The 27,969-nt window shown below is 38.1% G+C and overlaps 1 protein-coding gene across 3 annotated transcripts in view; it reads right to left on the bottom strand.

The window, feature by feature from the left end:
* The window catches only part of EEA1 (early endosome antigen 1), a 334,518-nt gene extending 308,608 nt beyond the window's left edge, over positions 1-25,910 (bottom strand). For all 3 annotated transcript variants that reach the window (XM_085570232.1, XM_085570231.1, XM_085570230.1), the window contains exon 1: positions 25,892-25,910. The gene's annotated coding sequence lies outside the window, so the exon portion shown is untranslated. The remainder of the gene's footprint in view (positions 1-25,891) is intronic.
* Positions 25,911-27,969: the final 2,059 nt, after the last annotated feature.

The raw sequence follows: 27,969 nt of genomic DNA on the forward strand, positions 1-27,969 counted from the left end.
CTTTTACATTTCAATCCCTCCCCTCTCCTTTAAAAATGCAAAACTTTTACCAATTGACTACTGAAAATAAATTTTCTATAACCTCCTACCCAGAGCAGAGAGAATTTTCCATTCTAATATAACAATTCAGCACCTCTTTGCTTTAAATGTGTTGTACATTTAAAAACAAAGCCTGACATTCATCTACATAACTGTAATTTCTTAATGACTTTCCCTCAGGTGTTCCCCTCCTAAAGTACAATTATAGGTACTGAAGTGACTCTATGCATGCAGTGACTCAGGCACGCATACCTGATTACTCTACTTGTCTGCTTCCAGAGTGTTCAGGGGTTATTTCATAGCTTGATTGACATTCACAAAACATAGCATTCAGTGGAATGGCAAACATGAATCAGCTGGAGGGGAGAAAATTTATTTCTAGTCTTCTGTCTACTCTAACAGGACAACTGCCACAACTCTGAACACAGGACTCACAGTTCCTGACAGCGGCCAGGCTGTACCTAACCTCCACTGGAACAGGCTAGGAGAGATGGCAAATCCTCCTACTTCATCAAGTTACAAAGCCAACAACAGCTGCCTTGCCACAGGCAGGAGCATGGTGCCCACTGAGACTTTGGAATGTGCTAAGGAAAAGTAGGCTTTCTTCAGGTGCTGAGAGAACTGTCATCCCTACTGATGCACCAACCCAGCCACAGGGGCCACATCAGGTCAAAAGTGTCACAGATTACAACAGCATGTGGACAATCCAGATTCCCAGAGGAATGTGGGAGCAAATGCATAAACATGCCTGCTGTATCAGCACTCGTCCACTCTAATAAAAACCAGCTATAGTAAGGTAGTTTAATATTGGATGGTGCAGGTTGAATTTGCTGGATAGGAAGCAGAGGCAGTAGTCATTAGGCTGAGTAAATTGAACACATTTAACATAAGAATAACAGAATAACTCTGGTCTCCGGTAAAGACATTTCTCTGAGTATATTTACATTTTAAAATGCACTTGCAAAATAAAAACAGAGACTCATGTAATTATTTTTTATTTCAATCCTTCTGTAGCAGTAGCAGCAAAGGACACATTATAGGGCATGGCCTCGTGCTCACAAAGACCTGAAGCCAAACTTTAAACCAGTTTTTCTAAGTATCTGCCAATCTGCAAAAGCACCTGAGTTTATGATGTTGATTTTAGGATTATCTGTACACTAAGTTTTTAAAATACTTTATTACATAAAAAAATTTTGGGGCCCTTGCCTTACTCAGTTTACTACATGACTTTACATGACTTTACAGACAAAGTAGTGATGAAGACTGCTTTCTGGACACTCTTTCCCCCCCCCCATATCATTTGTTGCAAAAAAATGGCAAGTGGTAAAAGTCAAACTTGAAGAAAACAGAAGGTGTCACACTGAAATTAAATGAATATGATTTTTTGCCATGGAGTTCTTCTGCAGTGCCAGCCAGGCCATTTAAATCACATTTTTCACTATTTTTTAGCAACTGCATGTTCCTCATCTTCCCATACGTGGCTTGAGATTGTGGGTTGTAATTTGAAGCAGAACTAAAGAGTCAGCTTATACTTGATTTATGTGGATGCTTTACTTTGAGTATCAGCAGTACTAAACACTGAGTACTTTGAAATATCATCTCCTGGGCACAACAGTCATAAATTAGTGCAGATAACAAAGAGAGGATACAAAAGCCCCATCATATCATAAGAGTTTTATGGAATAAATTCAGTATGGAGGTACAAGAAAAGAAAGATTAGGAAATAATTCTCTCTGATTTCAGAGCAGACTTTTGTCTAAGTAACTTTGAGACATTTGATTTTACAGTCTTTGTGTATAATTTCCTAGACTCTTCTCAAATCAAAGCCTGATCAGAACAGAACTAAATCACTACAACTCCTGCCTGCCTGTCACAAGTATCTACCAGCCTTGGCTCCTGGGCCCAAAAGCAAAGGTCCTATGCATGCATAAGGTTTTCTGTAATAGCAGCTCCTCTTTCTTCAGCAAGCCTCTTATATCAGTCCCACTGTCCTTACTAAGCCACTCTCAGCTCTCTGCCTTCCCTCCAAAGTCACTGTTCTCCTAACAACTCCCAGGTGGAATATCCTCCCAATTTCTTGCTCATATATGTACAAGTTACTTAATTCATGCTCTGTCTTCAATGACCCTGCCCAGTCCCCTTTCTCTCAGGGTTTCTCTCAAGCAGCTCCCATCCTTGACTTTGACATGTGAACTCTCTTCTACATCTCTGTGGCCACCTGTCCTCCTTTTTGCTTACTGAAGTGTAGAGAGCGCTGTGCTCCAGGATGGTTTAGGTGAATGGAGACAAGAGATCTCTGAAGGCTGCTCTTGGGATATAAGGTTTATTAGGGATGGAGAAAGGTCTTGCTTGGAGCTGCCAGACACAGCACGTGGCGAGGCTTGAGGGGATGGGGGAGGGAAGAGACAAGAGGATGCTCTAGGAGAGGGTGGAGGTCCTAGGAGGGGGGAAGATCCAAGAGGAGGGGAAGTTCCAAGAGGACGGGAAGTGCCAAGAGGGCATCTGGCCCCTCGATGACCCCTTATCAAGGGGCTTCAAGGTGGGCTGGAACAAGGCTTGGGCCAATGGGGTTACAGGCACTTGATGTCTTAGGGCAGGGTTACAGGTGCAGGGTGAACCATACATTTTGGGGGTTGAGATGGAACAGTCCACTCGACCCCTGGACCCATCCGTAGGCAAGGGCATTGTCCGGCTAGCAGAGAGCACTGTTCTCATCCTGGCTATATTATTTATGGATAATTATATTTATCCATCCTTCCCAACACTGAAGTCACAGCTTATAATCATCTCAGTCATTTTTCTCTCCAGACTCAGCTTCCCTCTCTCTCTCTTCTTGCACCATCTCCATGAGTCCCTCCTCTCTGTCATCAAGCTGCCTCCCATTCCTTCTCATTTTCCCCAGTTTCTAGGCCACACTACAACACAACAGAGACAACTTTCAAGAATATTTTTTAAGGAATAAAGCAAAATATTCTTCCCTTAGCTTTCCTTTCAGAAATGACTCAATCACTTGGCTGCTATCTGTCAAAGTTTTCCACCTCAATTTTTCCATCAACAATGGAAAAGTGCAGCCAAAATTGTTAAAACTTCTTAAAGTTATGAGCAACTGATACACAAAGACATATTAGGATATGCTGTGGAGACTTAACAACACACAGTGCTATCAGCCCCTGCTGGAATTTATTATATACAGGTTTAATGTTTTCATTTAGATTATTGGCTTGAATAAATTAACTCCATTAGCTTTAACTTTGCTTCAGTAAAATATACTGACCCTGGTTAAATAGGAAGGGTGGTCAGCTCCAACTTTAACAGATATTGTTAAAAATGCTTGCTAAAAATTCCATGCTTATGCACATGGTAGCTAAGAGCCACCTCCAAACAAAGAACAGAGCTTATTTGCCAATGTCATACTGCTGCTCTGCTATCAAATCCTAGTTAAAATGTACACATTTAGTTATTTAACTCTAGCATGTCTACAAGTTACGTGATCTGACATTTCCAAAATGTGTCTTGTGTTTGCATTTTGTCTATATGTAATTTCTGTTTATCTTATCAATGAACCTTAGAATAATTGTTAGTAGCCTTAGGCACCCTGAGCTATGCAAGAAAAGAAAAGTGTGTCTACAGACATGAAATTCCCAAGCTTTCATTAAAAAAAAGTCCATACATGAAGTGGAAAGATCTTTATAGAATGCATAATGATAATGCTTTAAGTACTTCCTTACAAAATCTTTGCTGAAAACTAAACAGACACATACACTCCCATACAGTGTCCTTAAAAACATGAACATTCTGCTTGTATCCTATGTTCTTTCTTGAAAAAAATATACATTACAGACAATTTAAAAGTTTTCTTATATTTCTCAGAAGTTTTTGTAGGAAAAACTTTAAATTAAAAGAAAAAAAAAAGCAACATAGACAAAACCAAACAGTTGTGACTGTTTTAGTTTACTCCTGAAGACTAAAAGACCAAAATAAACTTTGTGTTTAGCTCACTACATCAGCTAAGAGGAAAAAACCTCTCATCTTTCAAGTAGTTTTTACTTGCTTGTTTTCATGAAAGCTTAGAAGTTACTGGTGGTGCTTTCTTTCATTTCAGATTTCCACAGACAAGACAGAAAAAGTTCAAGTGAAATGTCAGGGACAGTGAACTCATTTTATAAATAAAAGTGTGAGCATGTACAATATATAAAATACATGAGTTCAGATTTGGTCAGATAATATTCTTACACCTGTTCATTCAGGCTTTGGACCAAAGCACTTGCAGAGCCAGTGAATGATATTTGAACAGAGCTGGCTAAAAATAGATTTGTTCTTGTAATATTATCGAAAGGATCTGACCTAAGAGATGACGACATCTGATGGGGTAAATCATCTGAATTGGATGTTTCCTCATGTTTTAGGATTGGTTAGTATTATTCAGTCTGCATAAAATAGCTGACCTCTACTACAGGACATACTGTATTCATGGTCCATAGCTTACTTCTTCATTTCTATATCAAGTCCATTCCATAGTCCTATTTGTATTGTACACCAAAACATTCGTTGCAATTGTTTCATTTGCAAAGTAATCCATAAGTACAAAATAAATTACTTTATAAAATTAGTGAAAAACTTTGGCAGACAGCAGCCTCTAATCTATTTCCTCTTTTCTGAATGTCTTATATATCTTATGCATGCAGGTATATTTTTAGTAGTTAGGAATAGTACTCTTTCCATTATAGCAGCTTTTGCTTCCTGTGATAAAAAAGAATTGATACCGTATTCACTGCATTTTAGCTCTTTACATCTCATTTGTGACCAAGGCTGCTGTCTATGAGCCCACTTAGCTTTGCCAGCGCCCTCTCTGCAGAAACAACCACCAGTGAGTGACTCTGCCCAGCACCTTGCTGACGTGGTCATTCAGTCCAACAACGTAGATCAAACCCACTCTCTGCAGAGTCACCAAGGAAGATTAGCATTGGAAAAAATTTAAAACCGTGTCACGGAGGATAAAAGCTGTGCATGTCTGTATCAAGCAGGGAGGCAGGCAAGAAGCCTGTGCACACTTATGCCCAAATGACAATGAAAGCGTACATTGCCCTGCTGAGCAACTTTTAATTCATGTTTGAGCAGCTTCTGGAGGCACTGGTGACTACAAATACTATTGTATACAGACACTATACAATACTATTATCTAATACTATCTATACAAATACTACTACGATGCTATTGTATTGACACACAGTAATAAGGCATTTGTGGCAACATGACTCCTTTGCTCAAAACCCATAATGTTTTTTGTTGACTCAGAGTTTACACTTGGTTTCAGCTCACTGCATGTGAGACTTGGAAACCTTGGCTGAAACCTCCAGTTTTGTCTATACACAGAGCACAGTATCAGCTTAAATTGAACAGTTTGCCAAGCCAATAAAAGATCTGGGGGGCCATGGATGACTCAAGAATTACTTCTTTGCATTTGAATCACTCTAGATTTCAATCAGCACAGTCCTTGCCAACCCCAGGTCTTCAGTTCTGAGGGAGTGAGATAGGGCATATTGCAGAAGTAAGTATTTGTAATTACAAATCAGTGTTTGGGGGGTTCTTCTCCAGTTTCATTACACATTTTCTAATATCATCATTTTTGTAGTCTGTACTGTCAGTGTTTTCCATTTGTTTCTGCAGGAAAGATGAGTTTCTGCTAAATTCTAGAATGTTGACTATTTGTAAGTTGGGCAAGGAAATAAGGTATTGTTACAATGCTAAGTGTTAACAGCTCTTCTAACTCATTTCCCTGCAGCTGGGACTAAAATTAAGCAGCTAATGGCTGTACCCATAGCTTAGAAATACCTCTACAGAAATACATGCTCCCTTCTGAATCTCTACCACGACACCCTAAGTAACTAGCTAGCATAGTAGCCAACACTCCAGCTGCCTATGAAATTGCAGCACACTATGGAGTTGCTAGTAGTCAAACAAAGTAGAAAAATATTAATCTCTCTTCAGAGAAAGCATTAGAAATTCCCTGGAAAAACCCAAGGAGGAAAAAGTTATCCAAGAAGCAAAAAAATAGCAGATTTGCCAGAGCCATGTAGTTAAAACACAGCATCTCTTCCAACATGGTGAGGATCACTTCTGTCAACTTCTTACTAAAAATATTCACGTTAAATAAAATTTTACCTTTTTCTGTGTATTGTCAGACAGGAGTGATGCAAATATACACCCAGGAAAATAAATCTGATAGAAGTAACTCAGCTCTGCATCCAGCACAGATACACCTCTAGGCCTTTTCAAAATCCTTGTCCATTTTCACATCTGTAAAATGGAGATAGATCTGTCTTCTTTGTCTTACATGGCTACAGAGATTAAGCAGATGTCAGAGTATTTCACCTTCTACCAGTGTAACACAGCAAACAGGCTTTTTTCCTGGGGTAGAAAAACTCTCAGAAGGGCCTGGGGCAAAAGAAGGTGGAGCATTTACAAAAACCTTTTACCCTGCCTGTATCATTGGAAGCTTACCCAGCAAGGGAAGGAAGGTAATTACATATTTTCAGGTGCCTCCACTGTGGAGTTAAAGTGTCATGTGCTGTCCTACCCCTACAATGAAAAGTAGGGGTAAAATTAATTTTCCTTCTGTAAGATTAATAACCCCTGCCAGAGAGCAGAGAGATCCCAAAGGTTTGCTTGATATAGATTAAGCACATATATATATATATATATATATATATATATATATATATATATATATGAAAAATAAATTTTTCAAAAATATTAAGATTATGAAAATGCCTATCCTACGCAGTCAAGAAACAGGAGAGGAAAAATCTCTTGCATTGCTTTTGTATTTGCCAGGCTAGTAACGACAGTCATGTTTTAGCTGTTCAGCTCATAGCAAGAGAGCACTCTGTAGAGAAGCAGATTCTCCTTGCAGATACCTCACAATAGTTTGCAAAAGCAGGTAAATGCTGAATATAACAGCAACTTTGCAAATACAGCAACAGAGGAATGGAGTAGTTAAGGAACTCAATTCCTTTTTTTTTTTTTCTATAAATAAGTGGCAGACAAGCACAAAACAAAGTTTCCCCAAATTCACTTCCAGCCTAAGGTTAAACCAGCCAGCTGCAGGTGTTTTCCATGGTATGCATGAGTATGCATGTAAGCTTGTGGAAGTTAGATGATTTGCATATAGCCACTGAGCCACCTAGCAGCAGGATTTAAAAAAAGGACATATTTGCAATTCCATACCCTAACAGGCCAGGACTGGCCAACAGATCAAGTGTCTACCATGTTGGAGTCTCTTTCTCTTTTCACAGAAATATTAGAGAAAGGTTTAGCAGAAACAGTCAGGTATTTGTCCTTTGGCAAATAAAAAATAAAGACATTTCTTTCTTTTCCTTTATATATATAAACTGTGGCTTGAAGTTTTTTTTATTTGTATTGCAGTCACAATAAGTTACATACACAAACCAAATGGACAAGACTCCTGGGATTTTAGATCCCAGTCAATATAAACTAATTGAAACAACGCGTGCTAGGAAATGGTGCAATTCTACATGGCAATGGGACCTTTGCTTACTTTGTAGCTCTGTGTGCACAGTAGCATTATCCTTTCCACATATTAACAGGTGGAACCTTTCACATAAAGAGCATCTCCGAAGTTAAATTTGAACATTCACTACTCTTTTTAATCCTAGAGCACTTAGGAGATGAGTGACTTGCTCTTTAGGAACTCAAGTGATCTTCTGATTTCTGTGAATAACGTTAGAAGAAATGCTACTCTGTTAGAGGCAATCTGAACACGTGTGACACTTACTGTACATGAAAGTGTTTGTTGTACAACTGGATGGGCACCACGCCAGCCAAACACATCCATCAGGCTGTCAACACTTACTCTTTTTCTGCAGTGACCTATGTGGAAAATTCTCTTACAAACAGCTGTTCAGATAATAGGCAGACAACAGGTTGTCTTAAACCCCCTTTCAATTGTGCATAAATGTTTGTGAATTTCTAGTTCCATCTGCAAGATAAACATGAACGCAATGTTCTTTTGATTTACATTTATGATTTGTTTTACATTTTCTATTTGCAGAAACTCTTCTGGACCTCCTACCTCCACTGCCAAAAAAAGACTTTTAGTTCACTGACCTTTTCTATCTGATGTTTTTGTTAGGATGTGAATCCTGCAGATGGAATTTAATTGTATTTTCTACTTGGGCATTTTTTTTCTAAAGGTTCATCAGCAGATGTGAAAAGAGTTCAGAATCATGTGACAGAAGCTCAGCAATGGGTACTGTGAATGTGATGAAGACTTCTATTTCACAAAACTGAATTACTATTCTGTTTTGTAAAGCAGTGTCTTTTCCAAAAGCACTGAAAATAAACATACAGGAAGTGCCAGAGTGACTTAGGACCCTACTCTTCTGGATCTTCAAGAAGACTTGGACCTTCGACTACAGGCCAAAATAGTTATACATTCCCTAATTCCTTGGCAGAAAAATTACTTCTGAACAAATCTAGGTCTTGGAAAGTGCCAAAGGAAATAACTGATTGACAGCTGTAGGTAGAATCTCCTGAATAAATCCCTAGATTGCCATGTGTAATCATGCTGGATTAAATGTGTGAAGAAAAGTCCTGAGCTGGTCAGCAAAGACAATATTGGCCTATTTTTGATGTCACCTTCAGGACGAAATGCATATCTAGTTCATTGTGCGTACCACTTCCCGGAATTCAGAGGTAGCTCATTTCCAGATATCAACCAACACTTGATGAGATAAATCCCCCTTTCAACTCAGTTTTGGAAGTAGGATTTAAGCCTTAAACATTTTCTCAATCTTTTTGAGAATTCATCTGGCAATTTTTTTGCAGTCTAGCATAGACTCTTAACCCTATATATAACTAACCTGGAATATAGGCAATTTTAATAACAGCAACACCTGTCATTCAGCAGTGTGTTCTTAGTTCTCCAAAAGCTTCACCAGAAGCACCTTTTCTTCTTGATAAAGGTGAAAGCAGAGATGCAGACATATCCTTCACACTTACTACCTGGCAGAAATACTCAGCTATCTGGCTGCTAAATAATAACTCCTCTGGGAGTAATTTACAGCAGTTCCTTAAGTTAGCCATATTTAATCCCATTTCAGAAGAAGATACTCTTTGGGGAATTAACTGTGCACACAGTGAACCTTGAGAGACAACATTCAAGTTCACAGAGTTCTAGCAGTCCTCAGATTGGATTAGATTGTATCGCATACTAATGTTTGATTGATGATCTGTATTAACTTTTTCCTCCTAATGTGACATTTGCTTTTCTGCCAAGAGACATCCTCTTCACTCTTTTATTCATGCACAAAGTTTATACAACATTCAGTAATTCATACTGCTTACTCTTCCTTACCATTTCAAGTGAGACCTACGACTGTAGTTCAGTGTACAGAACATTCCTTTACAAAACCTAGGGGCTGGTTTAATTTGTTTATCCTTTCCTTTACACATTTCCAGAATGTCAACCCTGACATTCTGTATTTTTTAGTTCTTTGTGGTCTCAAAATTATGTATTGCAAGCTTAGTCAGAGCTATTGTTGAGGGTGAAGTTAATCAAATCCAAATGTTTATAAACGAGAGTTTTAAACACTACAAGCAAAAACATTTTTCCACTTTTCTTCAGACCTCATTCTGTTCCATATAAACACATTTCTATGGCTGATTCTTGTGCCATCAAAAATTTTTCTGACTCTTTGGTGCAAAGGTGTAGCAAATGCTAGTGGGAAGAATGTACAGTTCTGGTTACTTCAAGAAAGTCAAAATCTGCCTAGGTTTCAATTCTCTTGGTGACATAAGAGGTATAATAATTATCTCCACTGAGTCCCTTTCATTGTTGTCCATATTGATTGCACAGAAAACCCCTATCAAAAGGATTCATCTCAATAGACACAATTTTGTGAATTCAATTAGAACAGGTACTGTTATGGCATGAACTGATGTTCATATCATTAAAAAAAAACCACAGTCCCACAAAAGGGATGAAGGCAATGCAACCAGAAAGGTCAAACCAGCTACTCATATGGGAGCCATAGAGATGAAACTAGGGGAATATTGAAGAAGTTCAATAGATACACTAGAATAACTGACACTGCTTGAATCAATTAATAACCATTCTCAGTTTTGTCACTGGCCTGTTCAAAAAGTCCTACAGGGTATAAATTCCCCAAAGTCCTAGTCTAAGGAACACAAAGAACACATATACCTCTAACCATAAAACACATATTATTTAGATCACAAGTTAACTTTCCAATTCCTGTTCAAACAAAATAAGACCAATTTCTGGCTGCTTCTGCAACTGTTTTACTGCTCAAAATGGCTGTGAGTGCAATACATGGCTTAGTGTATGCATATAATACATATATACATATATATATATATATACACACACAAACTTCTTAAAGGCCTAGAAAACCTCAGTATACAATATCATACTAAAATGAATTTAAAATTTCAGGCACCCATAAGCAGCTTCATATTTGTATACTTTGTGTTCATAGAATTGGACAACATGTGGATATTCCTTTCTAGTTAACCCAGAACATTTTACTCATCTAAAAAATGGTATTTTTTTCATGTCTAGAAAATACACTTTCTGTTATAAAAAGGGGGAAATTTTCAAATCACAATGCCTTTTCAAAACCCAATTTTTAAACTTTCTAAGTTACAAAATTAAATATGCTAAATTTACTTTATTTTCCTTTTTAAATGGGAACATCTTTGAGCATAGGACCTAAAAATTATTACCTTCATGCCTCCTAAAACTGCAATTTTGGGCAGTTTTGCTATTCATAAAAATGACTACAGTCTGTAAGTTAGCATCCCATACAGAGGATTGTCACAGTCTATTTTAGCACCCAGAAATAAGAGAACAATCACAAAACTTTTAAATTGGATATAATATTATCTGATATAATAGGAAAAAAATTAGCATGCTTGCATTATTTCTTCACACCTATCCCAAAAGAAGGGCTCGTAAGGAATGAATATACTATTAGGAAACGTTATGCATTATGCTTTTATTAAAAACTGATAATGAGTTAAGAGATCATGCAGTGAAATCTTTGGCAAATATTCTAAACAGGATTTACACAGTTTTAATAAAATAAAAATATAATACAAGCATAGCAATCAAATTATAGCAAGGCATAGTGTAGGAAAACCCATAAACTTGAAATTATTTTGTTCTTTGTGAGAAAGATATTTGTGGTAATATCCATCAGCTTTGTGGTCAAGGAGTTTGGATTGCTTTGTACCACAATGTGTATAATACTGGGGGTTTTGGTGCACTGCTGATATCCCTTACAAAAATGCAATCCCAGTGCTCAAGTTCTGGGAAAGTGGTGCCAGAATTACTTAAGACTGACTCTTATTCCTTGCTAAAGTTAACCCAATATATTATCATTTAGGAGTTATCTTCAGTGCCTAATAAACAAGGGTGAGTTTTTAAAAAGTACCATATCTTTAAATTTGAGGAGGAACTTTTACCCGCTTTGTGAGAAAGTATTTATCTAGTCTATTTCTTCAGCTGCACTATAGATTTATATTTATATCATTATACGAAAATACAAGATTGGAGTAATTATTAAACAGAAAATATGGAGGCTACACCCATCTGTACTTACCAGACAGAGGTTCTAAATCCTCTCAAAAAAATGGTGTGCTTTGTACCTCTCACACTACAGCAAGTTCAGTAATTGGCATGTTGTTGGTACCACCTGTCATGTTAACTAGAAGTTTTAAAATTAGACTAGATAGGAAAATAAAACTGACATAAAGAAGATACCTTGAAATTGCAAGGAGATATGGACTCCCATTAACCCAATGTTAATGATTGAAGAGACATAATTTTTAAAGTAAGAGTACTGCAAAGGATTTGAATGTTCTAGTGCTGAAAGACATGTCACAGACACTGAGTACAACCATGACTATTTTAATTCTTCTGACCTCAGTGACCCATCCAAGTACCACTGAGGAGGACATCTCTGAGGCTGCCCTCAGCTTCACCATGTGCCCAGTCTCTCACAGAACTCACTGGCATGATTTCCTTCCTACAGCAATGTCCAGTTTGTTTTTCCAAGCTGCTTCTTCTCAGATTGCAGTAACTGACAAACCTTGCCCTGGGTAATTTTGTTTGCTGGATATGCTCTCTCCAGGACAGTTTTCACTAGGAACCTTTCCAAGGATGTGTCACCCTGAGTTTGCCTTGGATGTAGATGTTAGGTAACTATTTAAATCACACCACCACAGCTGCTTATTCCTGTATCAGATTAATGAACACTGTGCACCCTATCAGAGCCCTATCAATTCAAAATAAAAGAGAACTTGATCAACAGAATAATTATAAAGCAGAATTTTTTTCAGTGTGATAAAAGGGCAATTAGGAGAAAAAATACCAATGCTTTTAACTAAGCAAGTAGAAAAGAATTTGAACAATCTGTATGATTAGAGCACCAGTTTCAAACCCACTTAGGCAGACTGGTACAAACCTCTCCTGAATATCAGTGAGCAATTGAAACCTGCCTCACAGACAAAGATGGAAAATGCAAGATTACCCTTACTACAAAACCATACTCTTTTAATAAACTAAGTTAAATTTAAACTGCACCTTACACTTAAAGGGTAGCTCTATTCACATTTTTACCCACAAGCAAACTATCAGTAAAGTCTTCCAGAGTCCTTATACTTGGCCAAATGTTTTTTCTTATTATTTGTGTTGTACAACTACCTGTATAGAACTGTTCTTTAATACCATATCATCTGAACAGTCAGAACTTCAAATATGGAATGGGAATTTATTTTAAACCTGAATAATTTCACTGATCGATTTATGGTTAGCCTCACATGGATTACCACAGTACAGCTGAAAGAAAAGAGTGAACAGCAGCACAAGTACAGGAACAACTGGTTCACCACTTAGATGAGAGCTGAAGGTGGATAAAGGTGTTTCTAGTGCTCTGGCTGTAGGCTAATGACAAAAGACCTTCACTGAAACAACACAGCCCTCTTTCTGCCATACCTTTGAAAAGTATTTGTGGGGTTACACTGAGCAGCAGACCAAAAAGCTGACCTGCATCAGGAGTAGCACCTTCACTCTGACAGGGCTTTTAGCACCACCAGGAAGGCAGAGCATTCCCATAAAGCTGTGTTTCCACGAACATCCCTATCTCATCAAATCATACCCTCGTTTCTGTGCATTAATAGACTTTCATGCAACATTCAGTTGCTCACAACTCACAACCAATTTTCTTTAACGTGCATTGTAAATAAATTGGAATTGATATTATGCTAAAAATAGCTAACTGAGGAATGACATCCTCTATCCACAGAACAAGTCTAATACCTTCTGTAGACATGTCCAGTCTTTATTTACTTTGTGAAATCACCAACACAAATACTGTTCATAAAAGGTCTCTGGTAATTTCATGAGTGGTAGTAGTGAGCTTTTTTAGACTCTACACTTAAAAGGCAGTTTAAAGCTACATGTTCACTTTGAGGAGCATTGAGCAGACAAAGGCTAGGCACTGCATTTTAGTCATTTATTTAAACTGGTGCTAGTTAACCTCAAGTTTCATGCTTTCATTTTACTGACAATTGGCTGAGTTTCCAGGAGTGAAAAAATCCTAGTTACATCCACACACTCCTAATTCAGTTCAGCATACCATGGTTAGTTTGTTTGTAATAGGAAAGAAATTACATTTGCTGAAGTACTATGAACTTACTACAACTGGTCCATTGGTGATGGTCCCTAGGGGGCAAAGGGAGATCATCAAAGCTAGAAGCACAAGATCAACATGCAGAATGTGTGTAATTCACCAAAGGCTGTCTGTCCACCAGTCTGTGTTATTAACTGGACATCGGAATTGAAATAAGAAATTATTTTCTACGTGATGATAAGATAGAGAATAATTCTATAAGCAAATCTAAATTTAATCTTTCCATTAATTATCTTTGGTTTTAAAGGGGAAAATCCCCCATTTGTTTAACAATCTCCCATTGTCATTTCACACTCTACATTTCTTTCAAAGTCCTACAGCTAGTTAAAAATACAGCACTTCACATTCTCAGCACTAAGACTTCTCCAAACCTCTAAATCTCTTGATTTTTGCATGCTGATACAGAAAGACAAGGGCTGTCCTTCTGTCTCATGCTGACACCTCAGTTTCATTAATCAGGAGATTTTGGCTGTGTAGTTCTTTTCTACCCTCTCTGTCAGTCATTTGTTTTGCTTAGCACTGGTCCTCTTTCCTACCCCACGTGCAATGACACAATTATTTGCACAGGGTTTCCAGTGGTACACTGAGCTAAACTAATAGGCCCCTGAAACTATGAGCAGGAGGTCATGCTTCTGCTGTTTATCTCCTACTAGCTCTGGTACTCAGCACACCCTCCTTAGAGATAATTTAGAGTGCTAAAATGGTAGAGTGAAAAACAAGGTTGGATGGTTTTCTGCTGCTTTCCCTAGTGAGCTACATCTGCTCAGGAAGGCTTTGACAAATACTGAAACTGTTGTCCAGGTCGGGGAGTCAGCCAGTGCAAAGCACAGCTCAGCTCGGGGAAGAAGTCCAAAACCTTTCCCCTTCCACAGAATATGGTACCTTCTCCTGATCCCTTTTCGTTTGCATTATTTTTAACCTTATCTGGTTGCCTCATCCAGTTCACAGTCCCTCAGACAGTTGTGTCAACAACTGAGTGAGTGACAGCCTGAGTGTAGAATTTCTTCCATCAGTTTCTCTCTAAAGGCCACATGACGTCTGAGCAGTACTTTGCTTCAGATACGTTTATTAGGTTTGTTTAAATCAGACCATGCGTGGAGGTGTTACCAGACATGAAAGATGAGAATCTGGCACATTCAGCTTTTATAACGCTTCTTCTAGTCCACTCTGCTCTACCACAACAGGAAAACTAACATCAGGTATGGTGGGCAGATGTAGTATATTCCACAAACACCTTTGTTCTCATGTTTGTCTTTTTGCTTACCAGGGTTAGGCTCCACAGAAACTAGAGATAAGCTTGCACCCCTCACTATCCTTAATAAAGCTTCATAACTACTCACTAAGATTTGCACTGAAGCTGCTTAAAAAATTCAGAGTTCATCTCATTAACTTTTTAGAATAAGGTAAATCTGATCAGTAAGAGACAAATTACCAATAAGCTGGCTCCTATACTTGTTTAAGAGCTACTTAGCTCCAGGAATGCATTTCAGAAAAGCACTTCCAGCTATCAGAAAATCATATATAGTGATAGGCTGCATTTCAGAGCAGTAAGGTAAGTTTGATACTGCACTTCAGTTGATCATCAAAGTTGCAGAATAACAGGGGTAAATTCACCTGACTAGGATCATCTGTGATTACAAGACTTCAGAAGAGGCTGCTTCAGAAAAAGTGCAGCTGAGTTTGGGTGGCAACTCAACTGACGTTAAGGAGAATGCCTCAAAGACCAGCCATCAGGACCCCAGTTTTACATTCTGCAAAACTTTCTCTCCATTAAATTTATCAGCTTTGTGTGGTAGCTAGACAAAGAAGTTCATTACTTCACACTGACATGTAGCTAACTATGAGAGTGCTGTCTGTAACATTTGTTTATCTGTTTCCAAATACAGCAAAGGGTTTCTTTGGTGCCTTTTACCTCACTGATGCACCTTGCTCAATATCGGAAGAAATTTCAGGTTAGTGTGGAAAATTAGGCATTTCCATTCCCACGAGGTGAAACCCTGGACCATGGACTCATGTATTCCGCAGAATCAAATCTCTATTCAGCACTTCTAAACTACCCATCTCCCATCAAGCTGCAACATCCTGCTAGTGGCAAGTAGAATTTCCATCTTTCAAAGGCAAGAGGAGAGCAAGAAAATTAAGTAAAAGGTGGAATTCCCTACAGATACAATTACAGTGTTTTGTTTCCTCTCCAACCTGTGAAAGTAGAGCAAAACTATAAATATACAGAAGAAGCCATTTTCTCTCAAAAATCTCAATGCATTAAAAGATCAGTAGATCTTCTTAATGTAAAGCCTGTAATTCCATTTCTTCAAAGTATTCCCACTTAAACATTGACTGCCATAAGTGTAAAAATCTCTACAAGATTAATGTGAGTATCGTTTTTGAAAAGAAGAACTAATGGCCTGCACCTGAGATTGTCAAGCAGAAAGTCACAGTTTAATCTAAGATCTATTGCTACATTTTTCCCATTTCACTTTCTCTGACCTGCAAAACCTAAGAACACCTGGATCTATAGTCAGTCAAAATCTCAGCCTGAAAATTCAGGCTGAGTACCCAACTACACAGTACAAAGTGATCCTTTCTAAAGCAAGGTAGGGATTGGTCATATTGAGTAATTTGGTTACATATAAATTCTCAAGCAAGTCTGCTGCAAAAGTTTTAGAAAAAGGTTAGTGAAAGATTTAAAAAGTAAACTAAACTAAAAAAACAAACTAACAAAAAAACTAAACTAGAGCCTTACACTGAGACTGAGTCCTCCAGATCTCCGACCACCCAGCTGAGAGGGCAACAGCAACAACTGAGGTGCAGCTGTCACTCAACAAAGGGATCAAAATGCAGATTGATAGCAGATCCTATGTGACCCTTACACTCTATCCTTTCAGGGTTTCACAGATTTTAATGCTCATGTGTGCAGAATTTCTGAGAAGCTGAGACTATTATCAGATATTCATTCCAACTGGGAGAGCTATATCTAATCTATATCTATATCTATAGCTATAGCTATATCTACATTACTATTGATATGGCTATTTCACTTCCAGGTCTGCTTTACCTTTCAGGTGGAAGTGCTGATCCTCCCCTTTCCTGTCCTTAACCCACCCCTGCTTTAGCTCCTTTTAAGCAATAAAGCCAGTCCAATAAGCCTCCTTACTGCTTAGTGCCTCTGTGAACATTTTACTTAGACTTGCAGATGTTGCTAAATGCGATCTTCGACTCTCACAAGACTTTTCCTCTCTAAATTACTGACATTCACCCAGCTGCACATGTTCATCAGCAGAATTACAACACAGCCATAGTAGGCAATGATCCTGAGGGTAGAATAGCAAACCATTCCTCTAGGCAGTGTAAAATTCCCAGTCACAGCCACCCAAACAAAAAACAAAACAAAAAAAAACCCAAAAAACCAGCATGACCACATATAGCTAACAAGCAGCCCAACATCCATCTAATAACTGTAAGGAGCGGTATCTAGACAAAGCATGACTTGGGTCAGACATCTATATGCCTAAGAGATAAGGGAGCAAGAAAGCATTTTATACTATTTAGCTCAGACTAGAAAAGGACATTCCTAAGAGTACACTTGCTATTTTCCACTCTTTGATCTGACAAACAGCATCCAGTGGGACAATAGAGTTTTAAAAAGTGTGACTGTTGTTGTCCTCAATCTCAGCTCACAATATTCTGGCACTGGCAAGCACTATATGCAGAAGCAGGAGCAGAGGCTGGATACCAAAAAAACTTCTAGAGTTTACAGTTTTCCCTTTCCTGTGATTTAAAAACAAACTCAGGAACATGCACTTTTATTTGTTGTTGCCTATTAACAAATCCTATTTTTTCATCATACAATATAATATCTCTGTGGTAACTCCAGAGAAAATTCATAGTTGTTCTTAGTAAAAATACATTTGGGGTTTTTTCATCTATGTAGTCACTGAAATTAACTACGTATGTTCTGGACCTTTTCATCTAATTGACACTGAAGAATTAGCAACCATGCATGGAGAAATTGTTAGAATTTTTTAGCATAGGCTTCAGTTTTGTTTTGTCAGAGATTTGAAAAACTCTTGTCAAAATCATGTTACTCCTGCTTTGACTGGATATAATGATGTTTTCATGAGGGCAAAGTTTAGATAGACAAAGAGATAAAAATATAAGGTCACTTAAGTGAGGCAATCTGAGCTGGAATGTACATTTTGAATGAAGAAATCTGTAGACTTTTTACAAGGCTTTCCCCTCAGTCCTGCACAGCTCTTCAAACAGAGAGTATCAGCTGGTGACTGAAGCACAGACTTGAGTCAGCTTTTATTTTTGGCTTGGATACAGATTTGTTGTGTGACCTTGATCAAGCAATTTAACCTCTGCATTTCCTTATTTGTAAACAAGAATAATCACCATCCCTGACCTCATAGGCTTAATTCATGAATACTTGTAAAGAGCCTTGAGATCTTGCCTGTATGTTGCTATAGGAACAAGAAGCAAACCTACAATACAATCGTGTATGATGATTTCATGATCCCAGTCATAGCAGTACTCAAGCACTTCAGCCTTTTATTTTAATTTGCAGCAATACAATTATTGGGAGTGAAATAGCAGCAATGTTCTATTTCATCCAGTTTTGGAGCTGGAGAAATGAAGTACAGACAATACATTGACTTCAAAATTGTTTTTTGGTTTAACTTTCAAATTCAGTCATACACATGAGGTACATATAAGAAAGATGGAGGAAAAGAGACTCAGACCTACATTTCCCTTAACATGGGTCCAGATGTACACATGTACAGATCATATAGGCAGGATGGCTATGCTGCACTTAGCTGGACATCAAAATTTATCTGCCCTTCTTGCAAGATAGCTGCTAAGCACTTCTTAATAGACTTAAGACATACGTTGCAAATGCAATGACAGCAATTTTAGACAACCTAGGAGACCCACACACACTGATCAAAAGGTAATAACATGGCTTCATGGAAACTGGTGGGTGATCAGTCAGTAGTCCAGTTCACTCGGGCATAGCATAGGCACAAACATGAGAGACTTCCCGCTCTTCATCAGTCAGTGCATAATTCACATTAACAGAAAGCAGTGAAGGTTCCATGACTAAATAACCAACTCAGAATCAAAGAAGGAAGACTGCATCAGGTCTGTTATATATTGCATTAATCCTCCGCCCAACCAGTCTATTCCATGAGTGTCACTGGGAGTTGTGAATCAACACATGCATTTTTACGTTACATTTTCTTTTTTATGTTGACATTTGTGATAAGATTTCTGCAATAAAGTTTGTTTACTGGCAGGCTTCCTTTGTTGCTGCTTCCCAAGTCACCAACATTGCAGGCAGTTTAACAACACAACACTGCAGGTTGAGAAGTGCCGAAATATCTGTGTTCTAAGCCTGCTTTAGAATCTACTAACAGGGCACGTGGCTAAATCATTATATGACTTAATCTATTGACAAAAAAAGCCAATATGGGATTTATATGGCAAAAGAATGCTAATGAAGTATAAAAGTATTTATACAGCAAATAATTTCAACTGATACAGATTCAGCCACTCATTCACTGTCAAGATGCACAAGACTGCATCTGCTGCTACAGGAGTCAACTTTGAAGAGATAGTCTATGTCATTAGGTTGTATCACAGTCATCAAGTGTTTCCTATGGCTGAAAAACAGTTTCTGAATCAAGATCATCATAAAGTACAAGATTCTGAAGTTAAACCTAGATATTATCCTACGACTATAGGACATGGGATAATAGAGAGGAAGATGTAATATACCTTAAAAATATATGTTATTGTAGGTTTATAATGTTTTCTTACAATGTTTATAGAAAAGTTTTGAACTATCTTTCATTTCATTTTTTTTTTAAAAAAAACTGTGGACTAAACCTCCCTCATAAAGTTTTGTAAATATTTTTTCTACAGTGCTGTAACACAAGCATTTGACCTAATGCTCTTTTTTTTTAGATTAGACAAACAAAACCTTGGCAGCAGTTTCTGGACACCAGTATAAACAGCTGGGTTCTCCATTAATTCAAAAGATACACTTTAGATACACTTTAGAAAAAAGAGTCTATTGAAGACAGTTTTCTTTAAGGCTCTTATCAAAATGCTCATCCTGAATATCGCACTGGTGACATAGAACCCATGTACATTAGATGCATCTTATAAAAAGGTGTTTCTGGAAGCCAAACTAAATTTGACAAACCAGCTCTTAGTACCATTTTGAGTGTCTGCCAACACTAAGATTTGCACAAAATTATGATCTTCAGTACCTTTGCTAAGGAACAGTGCAAACAACATGTTTGCAGCCAAACCCTGTTTATTAGCACAAGAATTCAGTAGGTTTAGTGGCAAACTGCTGCAAACTTAGCTAACACAGCTGGGGTACTGTATGAAATCTCTGTGCTGTAGAGTAGCATTGTATGAATCAGCAAACACAAGAAATAATCACATTGGTATGACATGTATAGGAGTCAATGTTGGTCATTTTATATCAGGCACTATATCTTTGCTGTCTTTTGTGGTTTCAGTTAGAGTAACCCACAAGCCCAGATTAAAACAGATAATAAAACACTGTTCCTTTAGTTAGGTAGTCTTGACTACTTTCCTCTCATCAAGGGAAAAGCAGGGCAGAATCAGAGATCAGATCTTCTTCATTTGATCCTACATAAGAAAGGAGAAAAATGATAAGTGAAAAGAGGCTATAGAGGCTATAAGCTCTCCTGTTGGGATTTTGCCAGGTATTTCTCCATATGAACAATTAATGGAAAGACCAGTGCCCTGAAATTTCATAGCCTGGCTTCCGCTACTTCCACTCCTGCTTATAAAATCTTTCTATTACCACCACAGGTTGTCTGTGACTGACCCTATGCTTTTAGCATGGGAGGGGACTTCCTTTTTTCCATCGTTCTTTTTTAGGCTGTTTCTGACAAACTCTGAGTACTTGGTCTCCTTGACACTGGTAATTATCCCATCAATCCTGGTTACAATATGTCAGCTGGAGGCTAGAATAAAAGCAATAACTAATTATAGAAAAGCTCTATAAAAATGTTATATGCTACCGGTCTCACATTATCTCAGCTTTTACATGTTCTAGAAGGTGGATGTCTTCATCTGTGCCATGCCCTACTGCCCTTTTTTCACTCTTTAGGCTTTCTAAAGCCTAGACTCATATCCACATTTTTAAAGATTTCATGGAAGTTACTTGTGAAAGCTGCCATATTATCACCTACTTTGCAAAGCTGCAAAAGCCAGCAAAGCTGTTATTATTATCACTCCTCACATAGTTAAGATTCAACAGCAGTGCAAATAGCAAAGCAAGACAATATTTTAAAGAAAAATATTGTCCATTAAAATTTGACTTACAGTAAGCCAGGCTTTCTGTTATTAGAGAAAGAACTGCTGAGAGCTGGAGTGCCTTCATGTTCACTATGTTGACCCATGTACGCTTTGTGTCCATGGGGTGGGTGAGGAAGGAACAGGAAAGGATAGTGGAGATAGGGCAGCGCAGAGCAGCCCTCAGGGAGATAGGGAAGCTGAATGGCACTCTAGTCCTCACTGTGTGCAATTCTCCTTTGGAAATCCAGACAGAACATGAGCTATTCCCGCTTCCTGCTCTAGAACTTCTGCTCCTTAGCTGAATGGCACAGCTCTTGCTTTTCGCACTGGCAAGAGGTCAGTCATCACATAAGCACTGCCAAGTGTTATAATTACTGTGTTCACGTGGTCACTGTGTCTTATTGCCCAGTTATTTCATAACTGAGTGCTAAGTACTGCACCAGCTCCAAGCACACAGCTCTCACTGACTTCTAGGGCTCCCTTTACACATATATCTGGTGGAATTAATGTTTTTCATTACTTTATTTACTTGACCTGTCAATATTTTGGAGAACATAATGGTGCTTTGGAACGATTGTGTATTTGCCTTGTTGACGCATTGAAGCTGTACTTACACATGTATCTCTTGCAGAATTCATTCATGAGGAAAACCATACAGGTTTACAAGTTAATAATCTCCCTGAATGTCAAAATCCAGGGCAGATCAGGATGTGCAATGTGTTGGCAGTGCTGCAAACTGGGCTGTTTTAGTATTAACAGTAAATTTCCTAGCCTCAGTAACACTTCTAATAGGTTTTGCAGCAGGTTAACAACTAGCCATGGATATTTGCCATAGGTAATGCAAAGCACAGGAAAAAGGTGCAATTATTACGAAAACAGTAGCTTAAGTTTTCAATGCAATAGAAAGAATCCAGTGTTTTCTTTTAGATTTATGCTTCTGAGTAAAACAGACATCCCACCTTTGTTAGAAAGAGCAGCGAATTCCAGAACCTACTGATCAGCACAATTTAGATCTCAAAACCAACATCAACTAGGATTTTGTTATGGCTGCTAGCTGTAGAATGTGACTGAGTAGTTCACACTACATGTGTTCAAGCTTCAGCTGCATAATCAGTGAGGCAAATTTAGGTGCATAGAGCAGTGTGGCAAAGTATCTTCAGCTGCTCCACCTCACCATCTGGTACATGAAAAAAAACCAGCCTCGAATCAGACTGTCTTCTGGGATGACTGACATGCAGACATACATTCTGCCATCCTGGTATTGGGGATAGCAACTTCTGGAAAGATGAACATGAACACCTGAGAAAGATTTTTTTCTCAGATTGTGGACTATTTCCTTCATCCATTTTAGGAAGATAAAGAGCAGTGAGGTCCTTATGGTGACTCTTGAGATAGCGACCCCCACATCAGTCAGTGGTGATAGCCAAGAGGAAGGAACCACTCTTCTGGGCTCATGTTTCATAGGACACTAGTATTCTTTGATCATCCCCTTTCCCTCATTTTCTTCTGATTATAAATTATGAGATATAAGGCATGTGTAAGCTATATAACATTCTGCCTCTCTTGTCTGTCCCTCTAACTGCCCCTTCTGCCATCCCCAAATTTTCTTCTTGTGGGTGTTTACAGAGTGCAAGTAGAAAATAGGTCAGACAAATGGAGACTGTCAGATGACTAGTTTCAATTTATGGACATGTTGTTGTCTCTGTAGAACCATAGTATTGTTGTAACAAATCCCTAAAAGTTTGTTTTAGCCTGAAAGGCTTTTAGACTTACTTCACCAGCAAAGGAGAAGGCTTTCTGCAGGAATTTCATCTGAATAAGTCCACAGAACTCTGCCTGAAGAGCACAGCTTCCAAACATTTGGCTTCATTTTTGTGTAATTTATTCTCTATCTTTTCTTGCTCGTAATGGAAACACTATGAAAAGCCTGAACAATTTAACAACTGGGGTTTATTTTCGTTTTTGCCCCTCACTTTGCCCACACACTCCAACATCAAAATCTCTATTAGTCGTGATAGTTTAGAATCATAACCAGCACTGGAAACATTTGTTTCATGTACTGATATGCTTCATACAGCCACATGAGTGTCCCACCGTGCGATGAGGATGCACACTGGCTGCTGCTAACGACAGGGAAGTTGAGCAGAATTTACAGCTCTTTTAAACTCCTCCAGCAAAGACACCATCAGTCAGTTACTGTGGCAAATAAAATACTCTGACAGAAGTATGATTGAAGTTGACAATAGTTCCACAAATGTCAGCAGAGTCTCCAATAGTGTTGACAGTTTTAGTGAATTCATGGCATAGCAAGCAGCAATTGCTCCATTAGTCCTATGGTATGGTAAGGCCAGAATGACACTTTTAATGTTTTGTTGTCAAGTCACCTGTCAGAATAACTGGCTGTTGCCTCTAGACTCCTGTACCCTGTATGAAACATGGTACAGTAAATAACTGTAGGCTGGTACTTTCTTAGACTGTTTCAATACATAATACAGCAGCAACCTCAAGCAGTGCTTCAACTCTAGTCTCAACAAAATCCTAACCAGATTTACTGGCTTAAACAAAAGAGTAAGCACTTCCTCTTGTTCTCAAAAAGACCTGACAACACACCAGAGCAGAAGTGCAGAGAAAAGAAAGTTCAGAGAGGCCAATAAAAACACCAGTGGTAAAATCTTAATACTACTGAAATCCATGGTAGTTTTGCTATGAATTCAGAGAAACCAAAACTTTTTTCTTCTTTTTTTTTTCTTTTTTTTTTTTTTTTGTTACTCAGTGAAACAAACAGAAGATACGGCGGTCATCGTTTCTCCCATTCATATGGAAGCCCTTCAGTGGTGGGGCTATATGGGAGTATACCATTAGATTGGGACCAGAAGTGGGTAGAAGTAAAGGTATAAACTTTTCTAATGATCTGCCCCATTCCCTTTGGAAAGATCCCTCTGGAAATGTTTTAACTTACAAAATATGGAGCAGCCTTTAAACTGGATGAAAATCAGAGGGAATGGAAAACTGGACCCCTCCCCATCTATACTGCCCACATTACAACTACTACAAAGGCTTACATTTCCCATTATTTATTTTAGATATATTCCTATATTCGAATGCATTCTAAAATCTTGCCCTAAGAAATAAGATCTCTTCCTTTTTTTCAAGAGGATACTGAAATGTTGACAGTGGCTACTACTTAGAATTTCTTACTGCAAAAATGTACATCTTTAACTCCCATGGGTAGGATCCCTCTGTCCTTATGAATCTGTCTCACCAGGTGGAAGTTCAGTGTCCATTCTCACAGCTGCATAGAGACTCAGTAACAGGGGAAGAAGTTCTGTGATTTAAATGGGGTAATTCCTCCTATCATAAAATACACTTCTAAAAGGAATGAGATCTCTTGAGGAAAACTCAGCCTTTCTTTTAAAAAATATTTTTAAAGCAAATGTTGCTGTGATTATTCTCATTAACTCTTGGATTCAAGTAATTCATGGATCCAAGTAAGAACATGAAAATGAGTGCATTATTACCACATCTGAAAAAAAAAAGTTCTGAAACTGTTAAGCTGCAACTACTTTCCTTTACAACAGAAACTTATAAGGGTTTCAGCTCATAAACTCATGGTACCTGATAGCTTTTGCATCTTATGTTTTACCATGACACCTGGGTATTTCTAGTTTATTGTATCTATGTGTTCAGCATTAAAGAGCTGAAAGTCCCATCATGAGACTTTCCAAATTCATAAGCCTTCCTAGTCAGCTAGTTGGATTAGTCATGTACCTTCTGAAGCTATTAAACTTTCAGTTATTAGATTTTTAATACTGTCCATTAAGTGCTTCCTTCCTGAACACAAGTATTTTTACTATTCCAAGGCAAAAAATCCAGATCTCTTTAGAAAGTACATTGCTAATTGCAAGAAGTTCAATGAATGCCATGGACTTAGAGTTAGTAGCTTATTTATTTTTCAGCAGCCACCACTTCGAGACGCATAGCCTCAAAACTTCATTCCCACCTGTTGTTTCTAATCACTATTTTTTTCCAACAGGTTGTTTCTCATCACTAATGTAAGTGATATTACTTTGCTGATATATTATTTCAATCTTCATCTAGTTTTATGCCATTGGAACTTGGACATCCCTCCATAAAATTTTGGAGACAAAAAAATTGCAAAATATGCCAGCTATATTAGGTATCTCAAGGTTATAGTAAAAGACTGTGACCACAAGAGAAGCCCATTCTGCTTGGTGCTATCCAGACTAACAGGGCATGCTTACATCTCCAGCAAGGCATGACTGTATTGTATCAAGGTACATTTTACATAGGTGGCCTGCAGGCAGTTCAGCAGTGAAACAACAGAACTTGGCACAGACTGCAAAGCCTGACTGAAAAGCAAATTCAGAAAGTTAATCTGTGCTGAATTCTTTGCTGCTGAATCTATAGTGATAAGGGTATTTGACTGATGTTAATTAATTTAAAGCTAATTTAAGTATTTCTATACAAGATGGAGACATAATGTGATTGTGATATAAATATCTCTGTAGTAAGCCATGGTACTTTCTTGTAATTCTTAATTCTTGCCAGAATTAAAGAAGGGTAATGTCATGAGAAAACAGGGACACAGTGAAGACAGGTGGCTTCCTTAATTTCCTGCTGAAAATAGTATCCATCTACGGATACAAACTGCCTGGCACGAACTACAGTGAATGGCTACACAAACAGATAATTTCCAAATTTAGTCTCTACATATTTCAGAAGAAACATCTGTGGTTTAAGACAGCCCAACATACCTTATTTTCCTTTATCAGCACAGTGTCAGCTTCCTGTCAACTTCACTTCCCAAATTCACCCTCCCATTTCCTCACTCTGAAAAACAAAAATAACAGCAACTCAAAAGTTAGCAAAAGCAAGGGTGTAAATAGTGCTAATGATGGGTATTTATAGTATTTTCAACTCACTTTAAGGGCTATGAAAGCCACATAGAGTTATTTCTCTAAAAGATCAACTTACTAATATTTTCTGTCCACTGTCAATTACAGCTCTCCTAACACACCTGCACTGCTGACTGCATAAGTCACTTGGAACATGACATCAGACCTGCAGCATCAGGAAGTGATGACATTAAGCAGCCACTGACCAATAGGGTGAAATATACACGGGAGGTCTGCTACACTGATGCTGTTATACATTCCTCTGAATTTCTTGTTTCCAAACAATCTTCTGATACATTTAACATCAGTATACAGTGGTCAGTTTTTTAGCTCAAGCTGGGAACTGATAAAGAAAACAAAGATGACAGAATTGTAAATACACAATCAATTTTAAAATGTAACTTCTGAGGCTCCTTTGCTTCTTGCTTTTTTGTCAAGTCTTAGATGACTTAAAAAGTGATAACCAACTCTACAACTGGAATACTAACACCTCAAACTTGAAAAACAAACCATTGAAAAGTAAAACTGAAAACAATTTTAAAGGACAGACTGAAAGGAACTTTTTCTACAGCAAGCTCATAAGCAGCTTGGAAGAAAAAGCAACTAAAAGAGGACATAGAAATATCCGAAATTCAGTGTTCTGATTTAAGAGTAGGTTGACTACTTGTGCTGGTTACCTGGTTCTCAAAGGTAGGACAAACTCTTGGACAAGTCCCATATAGTGAAAACATGGTAATTAATATCTAAACATGCAGTTCTAATGTTTAAGTCTAGAAACTAGATGCTGACTGTCCATACACAGGAACTCCAATCTGGGAGCTTATAGTCAGATACACACAGCAGAGTTCTTCATGGTCTGTTATGCAATCTGCTGTAGACTCCTCTGTACCACCACAGTAACTCAGTAAGGTGTCACAGAAGAAACTGCCTTATTCAGCCATTCAGTTTACAAACTTACTCCTACTGCCATAGCCCTAAATTCCACTGACTTTTGCTTGGAACTGGATTCAAAGACCCTAAAAATCAGCTGCAATAAGGCTCAGTCACAAATTAAGCCGATGTGTTTAATTCCCTCTCTGAATTGCTGACATTATCTAACACCAGATGATCAAGTCGCATAATTTCAAAATAAGTATAGGGTGCTTTTAAGTTATTTTATCATTTGAAGACCTCATTGGTAGTAGAAAGGAATAGAAGCAGGACAGAAGGTAATGATACTCTAAGAATAACATTCCAAAACAATTAATTTACACCCAAATCCCAAAACTGCTCTCAATTTATGTTCTACCCATCTCAAATAGTGCTTAAGATTATCATGACCCAGGTGTAGGACCTTCCTGTTGCTGAACTTTATTAGGTTCATATGGACCCACTTCTCAGGTCTATCCAGATCCCTCTGGACAGCATCCCTTCCCTCAAGCATTTCAGCTGCACCACAAAACTCAGTGTCACCAGCAAGCTTGCACTTGATCCCACTGTCCATGTGCCTGGAAAGGTGTTAAACAGCACCAGTCCCAATAATGATCCCTGAGGAACATCACTGGTCTCACTTGGACATTAAGCAGTTGACCACAACTCTTCAAATGAGACCACTGAAAGGAAATACAGGAAAACCACAAAGGACATCTTCAAGAAGTGAAATTCAGTGCTTCAGAAACTAACCAGGGCACAGTGTGGCTGTTCAAATCCTGGAAACAGAGATGATCAACCAGTTGCATCTTGTCCAAAACTAACAATGTGAAGACTACTTTCCTAAGAAGCCCAAAAAACTTAATGCAGGAAGACAGGTTGAAACACTGAAAATTTTAAGCACGGATGAGTTTGACACTTTATTCTAGAACAATCATTAGACAACAAAGTACTCTTAACAAGAAAAAATAACAGACAGCAGAAGTCTGTGTGCATTCCTGCTCTGCTTCCAGCTCCCCTGAGAACAA

This window comes from Lonchura striata, chromosome 1A (assembly GCF_050655825.1).
Source record: "Lonchura striata isolate lonStrDom1 chromosome 1A, ASM5065582v1, whole genome shotgun sequence".
Taxonomy (NCBI): Eukaryota; Metazoa; Chordata; class Aves; order Passeriformes; family Estrildidae; genus Lonchura; species Lonchura striata.